The following is an 18,359-nucleotide window of genomic DNA, read 5'->3' as shown; positions in this document are numbered from 1 at the left end:
TACAACAACAAATATTAGCAGAACAGGCTGCTCAGCATTTGTCAATAAAATATTCAGAATATACAACTTAATGGAGTGGGCTACAGGTACAAACAGGAAACCCCCTGTCTTGAAAAGCTGCTCTCCTCTCTTCTGCCCTCTCCATCTCCATCAGTCAGCTGAAGTCAATCACTAGCCCTCCTCCTAGTCTCAGGTACAAAAGAAGGCAATTAACTCCATATCATTCACTCTGCTCTTACAGTCATATGTCAGGTATCTTGAGAGGCATGGTTTTGAGAGCGAAAGGAACCTGTCAGAGTAGTGTTATCTAAACCTATTTACATCCAGATAGGAGGTACATATTTGACTTCATTTTGCTTCCTAGAAAATTGCCTGTCATGGGCTTTTATTTACATCAGTTACTAATGTTTCCACATAAAAAACTATCCATGTAAATGGAGCTTATTATGATCATAATTGTGTCTTTTGGATGTGTTTGTGCTTTGACAACACAGCCAGTATATTTCATTCCCTGGGGCAAGCAGAATACCTGAGGTATCCTGGAGATGGTGGTTTTGAGCGCATGTACAACATACTCATCACCAGCTCAGATATTCACATTTACATAGAACCACACATCTTTGGGTCTTGGACAGATATTTTGAAAATCCCCTCTCACTGTCTCCTGACTTGGACCCACTTATGCCACAAGAACTCCCTCCCTTCCCATGCATGTGGCTATTTCATACAGGAGCATTTGTGTGTTCTGCCCAGCTGTATGTGTTCGAATGTGTTGCCAGACAGAGCCATTCCAATGAAATCATTGGACTGTTATTTGGAGGGCTGAAATTTCACCCACTTCATAATTTATTTTACTCTCTCCAGAGCCAGTCCATCACTTACCCACTGGAATGCATTGCCAGCTGTCACAGCACACTAATACTCATTGGCTAGCAAAACTTCTAAGTCTCGTAAGCTGTCCCAATGAGGGGAAAAAATATAAGCTGATGAGTTTGGTGCGTCTTCACAACAGCTTGCTTGCTTGTTTAGCAGGCATGCACAAATTCCTGTTTTCCATACACTGCAGCAGCCAAACAAGAGCAGAAAATCTGCCTCCTGGCCCTCATCTCTTGCAGACAGCACCCATGAGTCTCTTAAAAGACTCTGCAATTGTAAGAATGGAATGAACTTTGAGTTTTTGTGTTGCTGTGTTGCATTTTTTTCTTTATTAAATATAATATTCCATCTCATCTAGAGAGAGAATTGGTCTGACATGGAGGGGAAGCAGTCCCAGAAGAAGTGGGGAAGAACAAATGGGAAAGACAAAGAAAGAAACTCTCCCTACATCAGTCAAAAAGATATTTTTGGTGATGGGCACATTCGTTTTCCAATCAGTTAAAGCTCTACTTGGCCCTTTGGACTCTATCTCCCATTTTACAGTTTACACTCACCATTCTTGTTTTATAAAGGAGGGTTTCTTGTCATGCTTTGCTTGATAGTTTGTGGAGATAGTTGTGATCACAGTGGCAGACAGGGGTTTCTCCCTGTACAGGTATTTTCCTCCCAGCATCATAGAAGTTCATGAGCAGTGGATGGATTTGGAAATTAATGTCTGAGGAGTTTATGGTGAAGTTATTTCCAAAGCTGAGAGGGGCACTTTGAAACACTTGTGGATCATCCAACTCAGCTCTTGCACTGGACTTGGTGAGAAAAGGGATAGGAAGGCGGGGAGAGGAGGTGGTTTCGGAGAAGAGTGTTCTTGTGGAGCTGGAGGAAATTCATACTGAGCCCTGAGTGTGTCATCTATGCCAGACACACTGATGTACCTGTTTAAATCCAGTCCTGTGTTCATCCTTCATTTGTCTGCTGCTCCAGATAGATTGGATCAAAATCAGGCATTCCTGTTGTAACATCGGAGCTTTGATCTTACCTCAACCGTATTTTCATGAGGAGGCCGATAAAAAACTGTTGGCCTTCATTTGTGATTTTCGGAAGATTAATGGTAACTGGTCACCACCTCATTTATTTGTAATTGTAGCATAAAGGGAGCACTGGTCTCATCAAAGGAATTTGCAACAGGTTATATGTTACACATAATCTTCACCAGCTGCAAATGCAACTATCTGATATCTTATACTTCAGTTATGCGATGATATCTGTCTTCTTCCTTTACTGTTTTTCACAGATATTAATATTTCTAAGTAATTTTGTCAAAATAAAAAAGAGAGAGAAACTGAACCCACTCCCTCCCTCCAGCCATTTCCTGCTCTGCATATGAGAGTCTGCTCATTTCCCCTTTGACCGCCGCTTTCTGGTTACTTTGTGCAATCCTCCCACTCAGTCCCTCTGCAATTTTATAAGAAACTCATTTGCAGGCTGCAGCTTTCTAAATGCTGTTCTTTAGTGGTTAAACATAAATCTCTGAGCTTGTTTTGCTATTTTTCTATGACATATGGAATACACAGGTCTCCTACTCTTGTCTGAACCAAAAAAAGGTGTCACCAAAACATCAAAACATTATATTAGGTGGCTGAATTTCTTCATCTTTTATTAATCTCAATAAATTTGCTTTCCTTTATATATATTTTTAAAAGCTGTGCTTACATCTTTTTCTCTTTCAAGTTCACCACAGTGCTTTTATTTCATGAAGGAAGGAAGGAAAGGGGGAGAGGAAGAGACAGATTGACATCCCTTTCCTCTCAGAATAGGGTCTGCGTCAGCTTGGGGGTAGCTGTGTTTCTCAGAGCCCATTTTCATTTCAGAAAACCAGAGTATTTAGTGGATGGACTAACACAGGCAAGAGTTCATTCCAGTGAGAAAATTCTTTTAGGGGCTGTTTTGAAAAGTGGTGTCTATTTTTAACGCCACTGCACACCTGTGTCCTTCGGGCTTGTTATTTTCTAGCAGGAGGAAAGCAAAGAGCAGAACAGTGGAGACAGGTTCATCCTAGGGGAGAGGGAATGCTTGTCAATGGGGCCAGTCAGTGCTGGCTGAAAAAGTTGAGCAATTTTGTTCCTTTTCCGATTATCCTTAGTAGAAAAAGTTGCTCTTGCTTGTTTTAAAGGGAATTTAATTATTTCTTCACAAGCTATGAATGTCTCGATTTCGTTTAAAAGCACCTTAGTGTGACTTATTTTTTCTGACTCAGTTGCATCTCATCCACTGAAGGACACGGGATGGAGGTGTCAGATGCGGTGCTTGTTCAGAGGCTTCAGAGCTGTTCTTGCCTGTCATTGCCTCGATGTTAACAGGAGGTGGGAGAAAGTGATGGTTATAGGCACTGATGGATCATTTAATTTCCTTCTTAGTGCCTGTCCTATTCTCTAAACACTGGCAAATCCCTAGCACATCAGAAAAGCACGAGAGGAGGGTTTCTTCATTTCCATAGGAATTTAGATGCAAAACCTGCAGCAATGTTTTCTTGGGTGGGTCCTACCAGCCGATCCCTGCTCATGTGTAGTGGTCCTGCAAGAGGTGTGTGTTAAGTTCACAAGGGAACAGTCTCCAATGGTGACTGCTGAGACTGCCTGTGCCTTCTCCATCTTTGGCACACCTTGCTTGAACTTAAAAATCCTAAACAGTGAACCCATAGCCAACCCAACTATTACATCATGAGCAGATGCAGCATAGAGCTACATATAACTGATACCCACCCACCCTCCAAAACTCTATCAACAGAAACAAAACTTTCAGATCAGCTGGTTTTTTAATTTTATTCATTTAATTAACTTTTGCTGAAGATTTGGGAGGAATAGAACCCTGTTCTAAAATATGCATTATGAATTGCACAGTGTGCAAATGGGCTATAGGTGAAAGCAGACTAACTCTTTGTTTTGGTGTGGCAATTCAAGCTATTTTTTCTTCTATGAATTCGCACTGTTGTGCTTACTGAAATATTGCACACCTATTGTGCTGGATAGAAAAAAATAGTATTTCTCAAAATATTTGACAAATGTGATAATTTATTTTTATTGTGCCAGAGAAGTCATAATTACATTCCAGTTTTACAGAAGAATATGTTCTATATCCTTTGACTCTCCCAAACATAATCTGTTCAGTATCAGGCTTTTCATTCTGCACTGGGAGATAGCCATTTGGCTGATACAGTCCTGAGAATGTCTGGATAAATGTCTGGATAATTTCAACCTGAAATTGCTCTGAGATCCATTTGCAGCCCAGTCAAAAAGATTTCAGTCTGTGCCTGGATACTCTGGACCATCAGAGCACAATAAGCACAAATGGGCCCCACTGTCTAACAGATCTATTAAGTCACAGTGCAGCAGTCATTTGGATGGTCTTTTTGTGGTAACTGGAGAAGTACAGTCCATCTAAAGCTATACAATCACTGAGGGATTCAGCTGCCCTTTATCCTGCTTCTGCAATGCCTTTCAGAGAGCAGCTTCAGGATTAGTTAAAGTAATTAGAGATTTAATATAAAGCATACCATCACTTCTGTCTTTCTCGCATCCTCCAGAAAGGGCTCACATACAATTTGAGTATTTACGTAACATGGGATATCTCTTGGAGGTTGAATGCCACAGGGATGCTGGATGATTTTTATGCCTTTTTTTTTTCCCTTTTAATCTTGGGATTAACCGTTATGCACACATGGTATTTCAGATCTCATTGATTAGTAGCTGGCAAGCAATTAGCTACGTGATAATGAATGGCTAGTCAGTCAGCACCACTGAAGGAAATGCATTGCGTCTTACAGCTCTAAAATGTCATTTGTCTTGACATTTGCACATCATCTTTTAAAAATCATTCACAGCCACAGTCTTGGGAGGGCTTTGTTGGTGGTTTTTTTTTTCTTCACTGATGGGTTTGAGTTTTTTTCCACACAGATGCTTTCTCCGTACAATCATAGGTCATTTAAGAAGTTCATCTGCAAAATGGAGCAGGCTTGGCTCAATGTGCTGAACCTTCTTTCAGGCAGGCAGAGCTATGGCCCTGCTCTCACTCCCTCCACATGTGCCACAGGCTGATGGCACAGGTGCTTCACTGTTGCCTTCATAGAATCACCAGGTTGGAAGAGACCCACCAGATCATCGAGTCCAAACATTCCTATCGAAGACTAAACCATGCCTAGGGGCCTAAGTGCTTGCTACTCTTCTGAATGCAGAAGGGTTGCTTTGCTTTTCCAAGGTTTTCACAGCCCTTGGCACCATCCTCTGAGACCTCCTCAGTCCTCTATCCCTCCTTTCAGAAGAGGTAATGATCAATTGGGTATATATAGTTATTATCATTAATTCTTAATGCATGTGAAGGTATTGTGCTGACTTTCTTTCTTTGCTTCTTATTAATTGAAACTGGCATACAATTTGGTTTAGACTGTAGTTTTCATTTATTCTTAGCTGGAAACAATTTGAAGGAAACAAAGAAGAAAATGTGAGAAGTGTGTTAATTAACGAGACAATAGGAAGTGTGATATAATAGAAAAAAGGACCTGGAAGTAATCTTCCATATTTTACATCTAGTTAACTATTCCCTTGGGAATCAGTTAGGAGCCCACGAATAATGTGGTTTTAGTCATTTACATATCTCCTGTACCGACTATTTACATAATTTGTTACTACAGTTTTCCCTTCTCTCATAACATGTTTTTCAGTTGCGGGTGTATTTTGTGCCTGGTGGTAATTACCTGACTTCCATTCTTCATTAGGCAGTGTGAATGTTTCCTTGGTGTTGCCTAATGCTGATATGCAAGTTGTTAAGCATTGGTATTTCTGACTGAATTCATAAATCTGTGTAGATTTCTCAAAGGCATCTTTTGGTCCAGAACTGAACAGAGGGAGGATGTGGGGAGTAACAAGCGAATCACTGAATGAGACTATTCATAACTGTTAAAACCTTACCATGCCACAGCTTGCTTCTCTTATCTGCACAATGCAAAGTTCACTTAAGTGACTCTCCTCAGAAAGAACATAAAAGCTAACATTAAGAGAGTGAGAGAACAGTTCGCTCTGAGATGATGAGATGGAACCAAAATATACAGAATGTAACACAAGAGAAATCTTCAAAAGCATGTTTTAAAAAAGCCATTCTATGGAAAATTAATTTTGGCTCAGTAAAGTTTATACTTGTCCAAGAAAAAAGAACAATAAAAGAGGATGAAAAACTATGTCCCTGCACGCTTCCTTCACTTTACCTTCTCAAGCAAGGAGGTGGAGAGAGTAGAGAGTGAGGAGGAAGGAAACCTGAAGCAGAAACTTGATGTTTTTTTCATTTCCAGACCAAACAACTATCGAAATTGTTTTTTTCTTCTTTTTAATCATAATGACTATTATGTTTAATTGCATCTTGGAATACTAATTTTAATTAAAATATTTCTACAGAACTTTGACAGGAAAAAATTGCAAACACTTTAATTATTTTTAAGTACAGAGTTGTCATTTTTTAGATGCATTGTGACTTTAATATCTCCACATTTGATACTGCTTGGAGCACATTTGACCTTCATAGGGAGGTAGTTGCATCTAAACAGACAGCTCTGCTGTATTTGAGGACTAGGTCTTGAGCATGATTGTTCCTTCAGCATGAACACTGACTTATGTTGGTAAACGCTCTATGGATACAACAGGGGAAAATATGACTTAAAACCTTATATCTTCCTGCACCTTGATTATGGAAGATTAAAAAGTGCTTTGAGGCCACAATCTGCCCTTTTCTACATTCTGTGTAATCTTATCAGCATCAGCAGGACAGTCTGAGGTGTAAGTCATGACAGGGTTTTGGGCCTTTGATCCTAGACCCTGCTGCTTGGATGAAAGGTTTCTCATCATATTCCCTCATCAAGGGAATATGTCGCACCCTCAAATACAGAGTCATCTCTGGAGCCTGCGCACATTTGGGGAAGGAAGGAAAATGCTTAATTAGACCTCGTGTCTTTAATGTCAGGCAGAATGCACTCTGTGTAGCATGTAAGGCTCGTAGCAAATCTGGAGAGAGAATTGAGCCATTTTCTTAGCTGGCTATTGATGTCTCATATATTTTATTGTCCTTTCCATAGTTGTCCAGCTTTTGGGAAGCCTTCATTATGCAAGCACTGTAAATAAAATGTGAACTGAAAAATCATTTTCAAGTGGGAACAGTGTACTTTCATTATGGAGAGATAGAAATTACAGTTGTACTTGGGCCATTCATTTGCTGGCAGTCTTGACTGAAGTGTGGTAAAGACACATACAGAACTTTTAATTTTGATGTGGATGTTGCATCACAATGATTCTAGCTTAGCCACGTTCATTCACTGCCAGCATGGAGAAAAAGAGTGCAGGCTTCTGCAAGGCTTTCTTGTAGGGATGGGGTTTCCTGTCTCAGGACAGCCTCCAAATGCTAACAAGCTATTCAGATTTTACATGCTGATGGGAATGTCTGGCTGGGTCTGCAGCGGAGTTACTTTCCAGAATATTTGGGATATTGCATCAGAGGTTTTGCAGGAGGACAATGTTTCAACAGGTATCATTGGGCACTGGCAGAGGCTGCCCAGGGAGGTGGTTGAGTCACCTGCCCAGGGAGGTGTTTAAGGCATGGGTGGACAAGGTGCTGAGGGGCATGGGTTAGTGTTTGATAGGAATGGTTGGACTCAATGATCCAGTGGGTCTCTTCCAGCCTGGTTATTCTATGATTCTATGATTCTATGTGTGATCCCCTGCTGTGTTCATTTTGCCAAGTATAAAAACAGTGAGGATGCTATGCCACCTCAAAAAAGAGAGCAGAGCTGGTACAGGTCACCTCCCAATCTTTTCTGTCTCCACTTCAGCAGCTTGTGCATACAGAACACTAGGAAATGCCAAAGTCTTCATATCAAATGAAAGGTACAAACATCATCACATCTGTTCTGCATGTGTTTCAGGGACAGAACGAGGCAGGTGATGTGTTAAGGAAGATGGAAAGAGCTTTTGTACCTTCATTTTACTCTATCCATTTTTATGGTAAATTACTAAATGACTTCTGTCTCTGAAAATATAAAGGCATGATCTGAACCTCCATGAAAAGAAAGCAAGTGCATTAACTCTAGTTTGAAGCTGGGCCAGAGGCAAACTCTGCTCTAGCTCTTGCAGCTCTGACCACTGCTGGTTTTGCTGCTGTAAACCTCATTTTCTGGGCAACTTCAGCATCCATTGTCCAGAATCTGCAACAAAGCCAGATGCTGAAAACAGGCAGTCTGTTGCCTTAACCACATCTTTGTGGATCTGAGCATTCATACTACTGTGTTAAAAACAGTAAGGGCATCATGAGCTTTACCCCTGCTATTCAACTCTTCCTGTTCAGTGGCAACAGATACTGAGGCAGACAATCTTTTTATATGGTAATTTATGTGCCTTTTGCTGGTTGTATTGAGCCCTTGCATGTTATTAAAATGCAACTGAACACAAGCAAGTCTCATGTTGTTAGCAATTTGTCATCTTCTCATCCAAATGAACTGCCCAGTCTTTCCTACCCATTATGGTCTCTCTGCTGCATAGATGAGTTTTGCTGCACCAATCACTGTTCAGTGTGTAACAGAATTGTATTTTTTTCTTTCTCATCTTTCTCCTATCAATATCACTGGCATTTGCTTTTCTTTATGATGATGTTGACAAAAAAAATACTATCCCTCCTTCTGCCCTTTCAACAACCAAGCCTTTCCCTTTCCTATGCCTTCATTTGCCAGGGCAGATAAATAAACTCCCTGTCTGGATTGTTCAGTATTTTTTTGTCTCTGTGCATCCTGAATTATCAGGAGACGATTTACTACATATTTACTGCAATCTGACCGGGAATTTTTTCTTCAACTCACTCGGTTCCCCTTCTTTACTGTAGATTTACTGTGACCCTACCAATTTGTCTGAATTCAAACAGGTAACTGTTTTCTGATGCCAATGCATAGCCTTGAATTAACTGCTGAGGATTACAGTGTGCTGTTTCACAGAATCGTTTTACATTATATTTTGTCTCATTGAAAAAAAGCAAGACAGCCTTGAAATTATTAAAACAATTAGCTATGACAGTAACAGAATAAATAGTCAAGAAACTAATTGATTTCATAACAGATTTGTTATTTATGACACAGGAGAAATTGCATACATTTTGCTGACTTTCACTTGTAAGGCTAGATGAGTGAACATAGAAAATGAAAACAAGTCAACTTTTTGCCAACAGTGAGAGAATGTTCTCTAGTCACTCAGTCTGTACAGAAACATAGCTACATGAAACTGAAGTATGTTCCTGTATCATTAAAACAGGAGAAGCAATTTACAAAATTACCTGTGCTAGATATTAATACATGTGCGACTTGTTTCATAATTTGCTGAGATCCTTGCAAAGATTCTCATTAGTTCCAGCTAGGTCACACAATGGCTTTACTTTTGTTAAGGCTTCTCTTGGGTTAGAGGTAAGAAAGGATACAGATACTTCAGTTTTTTTTCTGCAAGTCTTTTTGTGCAAGTCTAGATCTCAAAGTAAATCAAGACCCTGGGAGTTTTAAGGCTTAGGAATGGTTGTCCATGTTGACTTACTTTTTTATTACATCCTTTTGCTTCCCTCTCTCAGCCCTTTCATCACAAAGAACAAAAAAAATACAGAAGGGAACCAGAAGTATTGTAAATATGAATTTGATTTGTGTGTGCATATGCACATGATTGTACAAACACACATACAAACATAGGTACTAGTATATGCACATACAGATGTGCACAGTGATTACATTTGCTTTCTTTAAGGAGGCTTTATTTTATGAAGCAAGTTATACATTCACAGTGCGCTTGGCTCATTGGATTTGCCTGCGTGGATATTTCCCATTTCAGATCTGAACCATGGCTTGTTAAAAGAGGAAGCAATATCGCTCTTTATTGATCAAAATCAAATGGCACTGAAGGTCAGTGTGGGAAAACAATGGCAAGAAAGCTATGCTGATAAATTGGGAAGGAAACATAGTACTGTGAATTAACAGTCTCATTTGTGTTTACAGTACAAGGATGCAATGAAGATATTCAGTGATTTTTATAAAGGTGTCCGTTAAAGACAATTAGGGAAGCAGCAGACACAGAAAGAAAGGAATTTGAATAAATTGCTGCAGGCACAGTTGGCTACAGCTTGAGATTTTATGTAATTGTTTCTTGTTAATGCCTGCAGTTTATTACTTTGACTAACTCTCCGTGATGTTTCAAACGTCCTCCTTCTGAGAAATTTACCTGTATTGAGTTTATGGACAGGGATATGAATGCAGCTGCAGGAAAATATACTGTGAGGCTCAGCCTTTAGACTTTTAAGTGAATTGCCACTGAAACCAAGCAATTTAAAAGGAGTGAGACTGTTCTCTGGCTTCTGGCAAGTTTATTTTTTTACTGTTTTAAGCAAAGTGACAAGTCAGTCAAATACCAAGAAAGAAATAGTAAAACTAACCACAGAAAGTAAGGGTTCTCCTTCGGCAGATTAATCACTGACAAACGTTAGGTGCAACTCCCTATCTAAATTACTGATCTATTTGGGAGAGTGAACCCAATTTTACCCCCTAAGTCCCCAATCCTTTCAAAAATAAATAATTCTATAGCATTTAATTGCATTCTCTGCAGTCTCACTGACTCCAGTGGGATGACTTGTAGAGCATAAAACTGAGGATACGCAAGTCTTTGGATCAGATTTAAGCGTATTGCAATCTTGTTTCCAAACATTCAGTAATGTCCCAGCTAGCAAAAGCGCCTGTGCTCGCCTGTATGGCACACATTTTTTCCATGCTGTTTACATTATCACTTGCTAAATTTATAACAGTGCTTTCCTAACATTGCATCGCTATCCTGCCTGGGAATTTCAGATATAAGAGCACGTACTCTAGCTGGTCAGATTTTCAGAGAGAGCCTACCACCCCCTACAGCCACAATTTGCCAGGGAGTATCCTACAATGCAGCTTCTGGGAAACACTCATCTACAAATTGGGAGAGTGTGTTTACTCTGAGACAATTGAATGAAGGGACTGACATGGATCCACAGTGGCAAATCACATTGTGTCCTTCCCGCTGTGTGTTCTGCCATGCAGCTCAGTTCATCAGCATCTCTTTTTGCTTGCCATGTCTCAGCCGAGAATGAGGAAGGAAGGAGGATGTTTAACAGTGAGACACAGTTTCAGGAGTAAACAATATCCTCTCGAGCTGCCATGACCTTTGAAAAACAGGGTAAATGCTCTTAGCTGCAGTTGAAGCCAGCACTGCATCTATAGTCCATGCATCAGGACAAATTTATTTGAAAAAGTAAAATGACAGGAGCTATTTGAGAGCATCTAGATATAAGCACATGCAACTTAGCTTAAGCAGCATCATGTCTTTATGAAGATATTTGACTTTTCCATCTGTCTACAAAGGATCCTCAGAATCTGATTCACCTCAGGGGTGAGATTTGAACCCCTGAGTGGAAATTGTAAGACTATTTCCTGATGTCAGACTGCTTGTAATCATTAGCATGCTCTGGTCCCAGAACAGGGAGATGAACCATTGCAAAGACAAGAGTAATATCATTGCCTGCACGTGGTACCCAACTATATGCACTTGAGACTATAAATTGGTTCAGGCCATTGCCTTCTGCTAAGCTAGAATAGAGAGTTGGCCTGGAAATGTTTTTTTATTCTGGATGTTCATTAGACATCACAAGTCTGTGTGTGTCACAGTTTTCTCCTCAAAATGCACTTATGAGAAATAAATCTCATTGCTCTAAATACATCTGAAACAGTCCCATCAGTGGTGTGCTACCAATGTGTGCAACATTTGTTTGCATGCTACTTTACTTTTTTAAAAGGCCATCAAAAAACAGAACTGTTTACAAATGCTTTCAGTTCAGTAAAGTTGTGTTGTAAATCCCACCAGTTGCCTGGCACAAGATTAAAGGTAGCTTTATCTCCAGTGTGGATGTTAATGTACACATTTTTGGGCCAACAAAGTTGAGATACAACAGCTGTTATATAATATATTAAGTATATTTGAAGAATGGAGGTTTGGTGTGTTTTTTTTTCCCCAGGGCCTTTTATTATTTCCATTATTTAAAGAGTAAAAAGAAAACCAACACAAAGTTAGGGTCCAGATTTAATTAATTTTCAAACTGATTTAATATTCAAATTGAAGGCAGTAGCTGTGTTGCTTTCTGTCTGATGCATCTTCCCTTTTTCACTCCCCTCTGTCTGTCTTTACTCATTAAAAAAATATCTTAAACCTCAAACTTATCAAGACTATATACTTTCAATATAAATATTTCCATATGTATGTCTCACAATAGTTGTAAGAGGGACAACAGCTAAGGCTAGCCTTTTCCCAGATAGCCAGGAAAGGGCAGAATGTGATTAAGTCTGATTTTAAATGATGGGTAACTGAAGATAGGATGTAAGAGAATAACAAGAGTTGTCAATAGCCAGGAGAATCGTATTTGTGAAAGAGGCTTCTTGGATGAAAAATAACGAGTAGTTTACTCTCAGTCACCACAAGGAATATTATGTGAGGCAGGAAAATCCTGAGAGAGGGAATACTTGTAGGTATTTTTAGTATATATTGACTCTGTATCCCCTGTATCCTATAGACTTAGAAAAGCATATGCTGTGTTCTTCTTGTGTATATGGAAAGCCTCAGTTTTATTAATTACAAGCTGGCAACAAGTGTTATTTGAGGTAACTTCAATTCAGCTCTGAACAAAAAACACTCTGATGAGGGATAGCAAATACCCAAAATGCCTCTTTAGATCTGGAAGGATAAACTCCTGCTTTCACACTGTATACACAGGTAGGATGTGTCAGCTAACATACCAGCTGTTTTGGTACCATAACCGTGCTTGCTGCTTTTTTAATTCTAAATGAGAAAATTAGAAACTTATTACTTCTTCCTCAGAAATGCAGGAGCATGATACTATAAGCAGTCTGATGTCATCTTGACACGCTGCTGGGGCTACGAGAAAACAAATATTAGTAGCAACTTACCTTAAATATGATGTTATGTTCAACACTTAAATTTGACCTTGTGATATCTCCCACCACATCTCGATGCTGGGAGGGATCAGGTTGTGCATTCCCTTTATGTAACATCCTGTTTTCTGTGAAGTGGGCAATTCTGAAAAGGTTGCTGAAAAATAAGTTCTGGTGTACTCTGACCTCAGAGAACACTTGCTATGCACTTTAGATGTGGCTTCAATGACTATACCAATATAGACAGAAGACAGATGAACTGCTTTAACCTGGCTGAAATTATTATTCTCATTTGCCACAGACACAGCTTATCTGGCTCTCTTGTTTGTGTCCTGCTTCCTTCTTTATTATCAAGGATAATTGCAAGCTTGGAATGACAAAGGTGGTTGGAAATCAGAGATGTGATCAAACGTGCATGTTCATTACCCAGAAGCATGATGTGGAGGTAGAGGTTGGGGTGAATTTATTAAAGCTGTTCTCAGCACCTTGTGTACTGTCTGGGAAATACAGCATTGGAAATTACTTTTGATGTCATGACAGTTAAAGTGAGGGAAAAATAACCTAAAAAGTGTAAGATATTAAATGCTTTTTATGTTCTCCATGATTGATAAATATCCTTTCAGTGTAAAGAAGTTATGTAAGGCAAACAATGTGTGATGCACTGTGTGCAGAGAATTAAAGGCAATTTGAATTCTTAACATTCTCTTCCAGAGGAGAGGAGAATAAAAAAATGAAAGCAGTAGCTCTTCTCTACATCCATCTTTTCTCTCTACTATTTTATAATTAACATTATTGCCATTTTGCTTAAGAATTCTTTATTCTCTGTCATCTATATAGTGCCAATATCTCTCTCCAGTGCTGTTTACTATGCAGTCTCTGAGCAGAGTAAGAAAAAGAAAGGCAAGAAAAACGTTGAATGCATTAATAGACAGTCTATTACTGATTTAGTTCAACCCTGAAATATGTTTGAAATGTCAGCATCAGAAGTATATCCACTTGCTCATATATGCAAGACTTTTCTTCAGAAGGTAGTCTTATTGTTTTTTTCCTGATAAATTTCATACACACACACATTTAATCACACAACACAAATCCAGTACTGCAATTACCTCTGTGACTTTTACAGAGGCTTTCCGTATACTGAATAGGGAGAATAAATAGCAAACCTGCATAAATTACAGAGAGATTGTTCCATCAAGGATTTCTGGTGATTTTATAAACAAAATTAACCTCAAGACACCAGAAACCTGAGCCAAAATTACAGCCCCATGCTTCAAATAAAACCATGTAAAAAATTAATGCGTGAATGTAAAAATTGATAGCATTCATTTTGAAAACATCGCAAAGGAGCATATCTTTAAAATGTGCCTGTCTGCTGCTTCTTTCTTTATTGTTCAGGAAGCTTTTTGTCAAAGGAATGTGCCTTGATTTTCCTCTTGTAAAATAAAGCTGGCTGAATGCTCTCTGATTTGGAGATACATTTGTAAATAGTTAGAGCAGTTTAAAATTCTGTAGGTCTCTGTAGCCCTCTAATCCATACACTCCAAATTATTTTTGTCCAGGCTGAGTTCAAGACTATAATCACGGGGCACCAGCTGTTCTTGTGGTTGTAACACAAGTGGAGAAATGAGATTGCACATACTTGTGGGATGATATTTAGATGAGATTTTCAGATATTTCCAGCTTTCCTTGGTCACTGTCAAGCAAAAAGTAGAAGACTGGACCAAGAAGGGAACTAAGGCACTGAGAGGTGGCTAGGGCTGTGCCAAGGTTTCCACCAGGGAATTTCTGAGCTGCTGCAGCCTGACTTTGCCCGATCCTGCTGCCTCATCCACAAAAGACAGCAAAATTGAGTAGTGTCCCCAAGAGGCCACATTATGGTTGATTCAAGAGATTTCTTCTTTGACCGCCCTCTCACAAAACAGCCACATGCAAAATATTTATTTGTCCTCATGTAGCCTTCGAGCACAAATCCTCTTTAAAAATTAATTCAGCCCAAACTGATGAATGGCACTAGGTTGCTACCTCCGCAGAATAAAAACCAATGAGGAAAGAAAGACTAACAATTTGCTGCTTTGAAGCCTAAAAAAACCCTTTCATCCTGTAATGTGATGTATCGCAAGTGACATCCATTCCTTGCATTAGCATCTGCAGACTATAATTATCCATGTGGTATAACAGCTGGGGGAGTGTATTTGTGATGTTTGGGGTTGAAGGATACTTTGGAAGGCTAAACAGTGCTTATAATAGGACCTCTAAGATGCTACGTGGGTCTCTTTATAAAAATGCCCCTTTTCTCTTTTGCCCTGGGGCACTGAGAAGCCAGTGTTCTGCCTCAATCCTTCCCTCAATTCTCTGTAGCTCTGGTGCCTGGAAATCCTGCCGTCCCACAGTTAATCAAGCCACCCATTTTTTGTTGTCTCAGAGGGCCCTTTTCCTGTTCATGCTGAGAAGGGAAGCCTGCTTTGTTCTTTTGTCATTTCCAGTCTTTGCCCCAGCATCTGCAGAGGGAACCCAGCAGCAGGGAGGAGGTGAGGAAGGAAAGTGGAGGCTCCAACCTGAGTAGGAAAAGAAATCAACTGGATTTACATCCTTGCAGGCTGAGAAACTTCTGAGAAAGAGGGTTTGTCAGCCCCCTGCTTGGACTGTAAGGGCAAGAACAGCTCCAGGTTTTAATTTATTTTATCCATTAGTTACCCACAGTGGCTTATGCAGAATGGCAGCTACAAAAGGGGCATTCTGAGGTTCACAGAGTTATTATCCCCTAAATTGTCTTCCCTTGTCATAAGTTTACAAACAGTTCATGCTGCCAATGACACAAGTACCACACTGAATTCAAGGCTTTCCTCTTCATGTAAAATGTTGGAAAGGGGAGGAATGTAAAAGCCCCTGCCGTCACCTGAGAGCCTTCCATACTGAGCAGCTATTCATCACCTCCACATTCAAAGGCTTTAATCTTTGTAAAACCCCAGTGTCACAAACTTGCCAGGATTAAACTATTTAAAGCCAGTCTTGCTGGAGCATCTGCGGTTTGCACTTCTTGTGACGTCCATGGGAGGCATGACAGGTTAGAGAAACTGTAGGGAGAAATGATAGTGACACGGCCAGAATCAGAATAAGAAGAAGATTAATCATGAGTGTCAGAAATATTTGTTGCTATTACAGCCTGCGGAGGAACACGCTGCATGTCTATGCCAGTCCCAGAGCACCAGCACTTCCATTTCCCTGAGATTTACCCTTCACCACTCTTTTCACAGGAACATCTCCTACAGAAAGGCTGATTTATGTAGCGGTGGGAAGAATAACAAAGGAGTGATTTTTCCCTTTCACAGTAAATATCAGACACCCCCCCCTTCCCGCTCCCATTGCTCTGGAGAGGGCAGCCGACGTCTGCCTCATGTGCCCAATGTGCCTTCTGTGTCAGATGAGTGGTGGAAAGGTCTCTGATGGCACAGCATTGAGTAAAGAGTCCAATGGAGGAAGGACATCTCTGCCCTGACTGGTCCACTATGAATCCTGCTTCCATGCCTTCCTTCATGTTAGTTATGGCATCTTGGTACCATTTGAGCAGCCTCAGTCTCAAAATGGAGCGGCAATGGTTGGTTTTGTTGAGTGACATTGAATATTCCTCAGTCCACCCCCCAAGTTTGTTGAAAAAATCTTCAAGCAAAATGGGCTTTTTTATCCAATTGGTGTTGTCAGATGGAACTCAAGTACTGTGGGGTCTCCTGGGCATGTCCAGTTTTCCTCTCTAAGGAAATTAATTCTCTGGAAATAAATTCTTACATTCTCTCATTTAAATGGAAATTGTCAGCTTTAGAGATAAAGCAGGCAGCACATTACTTCCTCTTTGGGCTAGGAACAAACACGGCTTGTTCAGAGCTGGACCAGGACAAGTTTTTCTCTTCAGTTTCTTTCTTTTACTTTGGAAAAAGGCCACAAGAGACTGCTCAGGCCAGGTGTACAAGGATGGTGAAGTATGGAACTGACACATCTGAGAGCTTATATCTTAAGGTCAATACTTTCCCTGCACCCTGCTGCTGGGATCAACCTCTGCCCAGTTCTCCCAGCTTTCAGAGGAGCAAGAAGCCATGGGCTCCCTAGATTTCTGCCCTCTCAGCTGATATAGAAGAGAGAGATAGCGTTCCCTGAAATTGAACAGCATCATTGGCACGCATCTATTCTGCCTACTGTTGAGTCATAAACATTTGTAGAGAAACAGGCAGGATATGAGAGGATAGCTATTCAAGCACAGTTTTCCCTCCTTGGGATGATCATAGGGTGCCTGTGCTATTCAGAGGATAACAGTCACTCTGTGTCCTCAACTCTGCATGCTATGGCCAAGGCAGAGAAAGAAGTGTGTGTCTCAGAGAACTGAGTCAGTCATTGCTGGAGTTAAAGACAGACCCTAGAAGTAATGCATCCTAGTTTCCTTACATAGTATCCCTGAGAATTTTTGAAGAAGTTGGGGTGCAACATGAAACTCTGGGAAAATTAATAAGTAATTTCTGTAATGGCCAATTTTTACAGTACTGGAATTGCAAGCTGAGACCTCAGAAGATGAGAGTATTCCAATTGACCAGGATATCAGCTAAATTAACTCCTTTCCTCACTTTCTGCACTTGCCAAGTTCCCAGATACTTTAGCACAAAAACAAGAACCAGAGCATGCGAGTGTTTTCCATCTAGATTTTGTCTAAGCTAAAGACACTAAGCAAACCTTTAGGGAAAATTAAGAGAAAAGGAAAATTGGCTCACCCTTCCCACTTATTCCTTTAATAGAAGGGCTTGTGAGGAAATGAAACTTCAGGATACAGCATCTAATCCCAAGGCCCATAGCAAGCTGTCACGCTGTGTTTTCCCATGAAATTTGGTAAACAGAATACTGCTTGGCCTTTAATAAATGAGAAAACAAACACACAGAGGAGCGCTTGACAAGGGCAAGAATAGAACAAACTAGAGGAATAAATGAAACTATGAAATTTAATAATAATATTCCCCAAAGTTCTAACAAATTCTGTTCTGACTATTGCAGAGGTCCCCTGAATACATTGTTCCAGAACTCCCTTCCATCAAAATTTCCATTGTTCCTACTGTTTGCACTTGCTTAGGATGAGAAAACCATCTTGAAATACAACTGGAACACACTCTAAGTAGTTTTTCTCTCGCATTTTCTTTCAAGGTGAATACAAATTTGTGTTTTGTAAAGTTTAATTAAAGTTAACCACCTATGGAGAAACGATGGGATTTCTTGTTTGAACACTCCTTAGGGGTGTGCCCTTCCTAGCTGAATTAAGTTGCCACTGTGTTTCACTAATGTGCATCTGATGCTTAATGTATTGAGGGTTTATTACTATTGGGTAGAGGTGGATTAAAATCGAGTCTAAAGCCTTTTCATTAATTTAGCTAATTATTCTCTGCATTTATTGCACACAGATGAAATTATGAAAGGCTCCCTGTTGTGC

Source organism: Phaenicophaeus curvirostris, chromosome 4 (genome assembly GCF_032191515.1).
Source record: "Phaenicophaeus curvirostris isolate KB17595 chromosome 4, BPBGC_Pcur_1.0, whole genome shotgun sequence".
NCBI lineage: Eukaryota > Metazoa > Chordata > Aves > Cuculiformes > Cuculidae > Phaenicophaeus > Phaenicophaeus curvirostris.
Note: the sequence above shows the minus strand (reverse complement) of the source record.